Genomic DNA, 5,919 nt, shown 5'->3' on the forward strand with positions numbered 1-5,919 from the left:
CCATAATTTAGGCTCAACACCACAAAAACCCTAAGACACACACAAACCCTAACATCACACCCAAGAACTAAGAAACACCAAACCACACACCCGATTTGTCGTAGCCAGCTGCATTGAGGAAGGTCCATAAGAACCGACAAAGGAGATCTAAAGAGAGTGGATTTAGGGAAGCTAGCCACCACCGTGCATCAAGCTCAAACGATCCATGGATTGGTCTAAATTGACCATTAAACTACAAAGCTAACCCTCCAGGGCAAAAGCTCAGATATGAGGATGAGTTGTAGGAGATGAACAACAGTAACAAACTAGGAGACAACCGTGCAGATCCTAGGGGAAAGGAAGGGGTTTAGGGTTAAAGAGTTTGTGGGAAGGGAAGAGAAATGGGCTGAAGGGAGATGGGTGGATGGGAGGAGAAGAGGGAGAGAGAGGTGAAATGGCTGTCGAGAAGTGGGAGAGAAGAGATTGAGGAGATCTAGGCCAACAGTAAGAAAAACAAAGTAGAAAAAGCATACCAAAATAAATGACAGAAAACACTACTACATTTTATTATTTGTGAGACGAGACTTTGTGCGACGAAGCCAAATTCGTCGCGCAAAAATCACGGATGCGATGGAAGAACAAATTCGTCTCGCAAAACTACAAAATCTTACGCGACGAAATATTTAGTCGCGTAAAGATGCTTAGCACGACAAACAAACGAATCGTCGAGCAAAGTGGGGAAGAAAAACCCAGGTTTTTTTTTTGGTGCCATACATTTGCGCAATGATATAGTTCCGCGCAAGAAATCCGGTGCGATTGTTATAAATTTCGCTATGTAAAGTGACAGGAAAACTGCGATACGGATTTTTTGGTGGCAAATGCTTGCGCGATGGACATAGGGTTCGTCGCGCAAAGTGTGATGTCGGCAAGTTCTCAGGCGACGGAAATTTGCATATGCGCGACGCCGTTTAGGGTTTGCGCGACAAGATTTGCGCGACGAAAAAAGGTTATTTTATGCTACGAAAAAAGGTTATTTTTTGGTGGCAAATGATTGCGCGATGGACATAGGGTTTGTCGCGCAAAGTGTGATGTCGGCAAGTTCTCGGGCGACGGAAATTTGCGGATGCGCCACGCCGTTTAGGGTTTGCCGACGAGTTTTGAGCGACAAATTATATCTTTTCGTCGAGCAAAATTCCGATGTTGACAGGTCTTTGCGCGACGAAAAAGTTGTTTTGTGCGACGATATTTTGCGCGACGAAAATGATACTTCGTCGCGTAAACTCCTTCTTCTACATATTTGCAGTCCGCCATTGCAGAGAGTCAGAATGCAAAGAAAAATTTAGAAATTTGTTCAGTCTGTGCTACACATTGTCTCACTGGGAATTCAATACACTCATTGGGTAAGTATTATTTGTCGTTTGTTTAAAAGTATTAATGTAAATTCGAACTAACGGTATTAATGTTGTTCTCATTATAGACATTTGTAATTTGCGATTGTGGAGAACGATTGAGAATGTATGTTATTCATTTTATATTAAATTATTTACATTATGTTGAACTTAGTTTGTTATATTTATATTTTTTGTTGTGAAATTATATTTATATTATGTTGTTAAATTGTGCGTGTCATAGCACAATGTGTTATGATGCATGAAGTTAATTGAAATTAACTTCGTACTTTTATTATTATTCTTTAGTAACACTTAGTTTCCCGTTCGAGATTAGTTGGATTTCGTGCATGGATGCGTAAAGCATGACTGCAGTCCAATTAATTCTTGAATTGTCCCATTATTTGGACAGTTTGGTAATGCATAGTGTTGTCACGTAATCTACGACTACAGGATTAGGTTTCGATTGTGGAGATTTCGTTGTCATCTCGGTACGTTCTTCGGGTGGTACGTAGGTATTTATACCTATGGCCACCTCAAGAACTATATCGAGATGCTGCCGAAATTCATCCACGTCGAAATCTAATCTCATGTAGCCGTAGGTTACGTGGCAGGACTATGCATTCTTAAATGGGATAGGGCCCTTACCGGAGGCATAAGGTGACATTGTAACTTCGTATGAAGTTGTTGTGATTGTTGTGTTGTGATTCTAGTTTCAGGAATTATAGATAGAAGGTGGATACAAAACCCGAACAGATGCGCAGACGAATACTTGGATGAAATCGAGGATTTTATTGAGTTTGCACGTAGACACAACCTGGGTGCAATTAGAATCCATTGTCCTTGTAGGAGGTGTAATAACACGTCATGGGAGACAATTGAAAATGTTGGATTTCATTTAGTAAGGAATGGAATGATTGAGACATATAGCATTTGGAACCTTCATAGGGAACAATTAGACCATTCTTCGTCTTCAAATGCCATAAGAGTGGACAATGTTGAACCTATTGTGGATCCTAATGATCAAGTCATGGATATTATACATAATGCATTTCCATTTGCATCGACCAACATAAATCAAGAAGAGGAAGATAACGTGCCTACACCAATAGACAGTGCGGAGTTTGAACAATATGAAAAATTGTTAAAAAATGCCAACCAAGAGTTATACCCAGGGTGCGAGAGCTTTTCCGTTCTCACGGCTATTGTGGAGCTAATGCACGGAAAAATAAAGTATCGTATGTCGAACTTGTGTTTCGATTACTTTTTGGGGGTTTTCAAGAGAATGCTTCTAATGGACAATTGTTTGCCGAAATACCATAAACACGCGTAGAAGGTGTTGAATGGTATGGGATTGGCTTATGAAAAAATTCACGCTTGCAAAAACAATTGCATGTTATTCTACAAAGAGCATGAAACGTTGGATACATGCCTTGTATGCAATGAGTCGCGGTCATGCGTTATCTGCCGCTGAAACCTAGGTTGCAGCAATTGTATATTTCGACGCATACTGCCACAGACATGAGATGGCATAAGGAAAAGTGAGTAGACGATGATGTGATACGGCATCCTGTAGATGGGGAGGCATGGAAAGAGTTCGATCGAACGTTCCCCGAGTTTACTGCTGATCCCCGAAATGTTAGATTGGGACTTGCCACTAACGGATTCAATCTATATGGGGTTCTAAACCAACACCACAGCACTTGGCCGACTTTCGTACTCCCATATAATTTGCCGCCTTGGAAATGCATGAAAAAAGAATACATGATGATGACTGTTTTGATAACTGAGGACCCTAGCAGGTCAATCGATGTTTACTTAAGGCCGCTGGTTGATGAGCTGAAGGATTTATGGACAAACTGCGTTCGCACGTACGATAAATCAACTGGAAGATGTTCACTTTGCAGGTAGCAGTTATGTGGAATGTGAATGATTTCCAAGCATATGTAATGGTTTCTGGGTGGAGCATAAAGGGTTATATGGCATGTCCTGTGTGCAAGAAAGATGTAACTTCTGGTTGGCACTGGAAAAGTTTGTTACCTTGGTCATCGGAGATGTTTGCCATGGGACCACGAGTGGAGGGAAAAAGATAAAGAGTTCGACGGGAACACAGAGCGTTGCCTCAGACCCAGAGAATGGTCCGGTGTTGAGATATTGGACCAGCTTAACCGTTTGAATTTTGCTCCATTCGGGAAAACAGTGAGTCGAATCAGACCTTCTACATATATGAACTGGACGCACAAGCATATGTTTTTTGAGCTCCCATATTGGTCGAAACTCAAATTGAGGCACAATCTAGATGTGATGCATGTTGAGAAAAATGTATTCAACACATTGGTGGGCACGATTCTAGATATTAAGGTCAACACAAAGGACAAGATCAAAGCTCGTCTTGATTTGGAAAGAATAGGCATACGAAGGGGTTTATGGATGAATAGGGACAGTGATAAAGCTAGAAAGGATCTTGCATTCTTTTCTATGAAACCGAATGACAAGAAAGAGTTTCTAAAGTTTGTATCGTCTCTAAAGTTTCCCAATGGGTATGCTTCTAAAATCGCACATTGCGTGAATGTTGACAAGGGTAAATTTATGGACTTAAGAGCTGACTGCCATGTGTTTATGCAACACCTACTTCCTGTGGGTATTCGACACCTATTGCCGGAAGATGTAGTGAAGCCAATCATTTTGTTGTCCAGATTTTTTTCCCAATTGACGGCAAAAACATTGCGAAAGACGGACATGTTTCAGTTGCGCCATGACATTGTCCAAGTCCTATGCAAGTTTGAGATGATATTTCCTCCAGGCTTTCTTCACAAGTATGATGCACGTGATGGTTCACTTGCCAGAAGAGGCATTACTTGCTGGTCCTGTCAACTATCGCTGGATGTATCCAATAGAAAGGTATATAATCCTTATCGTTTGTGTATGCATCATTATCACATGCTTGCTAATTTTTATCATATCGTTTTATTTTGACAGGCTTCTCAGAAAGCTGAAAAAAAGTGTACGCAACAGGGCGAAACCCGAAGGATCAATTATAGAGACTTGGGTTCAATATGAGTCGCTTACTTTCTGTGGAATGTATTTAAAAGATGTGGAGACGGCTTTCACTCTTCCTCAGCGCAATAATGGCGGAGGTATGAGAAATGAAAAACTTTCTATTTTTGCCCAAAGCGCACGACCCTTTGGAGATCCTGGACGAGGAGAGTCGTTTTCTAGAAATGACATGGAGGTAGCGCATTGGTTCTTACTGAACAATTGTGATGAGATCATAGCATACTTATATGAGCATGAAGAGATGATGAAGCGAGAACGTCTATCACATTTGGTTGCCCAGAAATACCGTGAATTCTTTCCACAATGGTTTTTGGATTCTGTAAGTTATAAGTGTTTGTTATTTGAGAAATATAAATTGTAGTATTTAATTTTGTCATACTAACATGTGAATGGTTTTGTATAATATTAGGTGAATAAGTTGAAATCATCGAATTCCCCCACTTACAATGATGAGTTATATAATTTGGCGTTCAGCCCGATTCATGCTGAATTGTTCTCAGGTTGTAATGTTAACGGCATCAAATTTTTGGGGGTTGCACGAGATGACAAGTTGTGTACGCAAAACAGCTGTGTTCATGTCCCAGGTGGAGGCAAAAGTACGGACATTGATTTCTATGGCAAACTCACAACTATCGTGCAATTGCTTTACAAAGATCGATACCAAATGATCATGTTTAAGTGTCGATGGTTTGACACCAACCCAAATAGGTTGGGAAGTGTTAAAATCGATCATGGCTTGCTATATGTGAACATTAATAGAACTTGGTATGATGACGACCCTTATATTTTGGCAAACATGGCAACACAAATTGTGTATCTACATGACTCTAAAGCCGGGAGTGGTTGGAACATTGTTCAGAAGATGGATCATAGGAACGTGTATGCTATACCATAACTAGACCCAACTGACAACGACGTCGACAATGTGGCTGACCAACGTTTAGAATCTTCAATGGAAAATGATGCGAAAACATTTGGAGATACAAATGTTATACAAGAACCGTTTCAAATACAAGGAGTGTCTTCAATTGAAATACCAATTCAGTCAATTACAATTGACCTCGGTGATCTTCCGCGATACGATGTTGCAGTGGGCTCGAGCAACGACGATGATGTAGTTATAGAGGAGGAGGAGGAGGAGGAGGAGGAGGAGGAGGAGGAGGAGGGGAGACCGAAAGTGATGATAGCGACGATAACGAAAGTTATTATAGTTCAGATGATGAATAATGAATTTTTTTGTAATTTTATTATGTTAGTGGACATATTTTGTGTAATGCAAATGTTTGAATATATGTAGTTGTTATATCCGAACATTATATATGTGGAGAAATGAAACATTATTAAAATAAATGTAGTTATAAACCATTGGTAATCAATATATTCAAATTATTTTAATAATAATTTTTAAATTTATTCATATAAAACACTTTTAAAAAATGAAAATCATAAACAAGAAAGAGAATTGGGGAGATATAGGAAGATGCAAGACCCTGTT

Source organism: Prunus mume, linkage group LG3 (genome assembly GCF_029339155.1).
Source record: "Prunus mume cultivar Tortuosa linkage group LG3, ASM2933915v1, whole genome shotgun sequence".
NCBI classification, from domain to species: Eukaryota; Viridiplantae; Streptophyta; class Magnoliopsida; order Rosales; family Rosaceae; genus Prunus; species Prunus mume.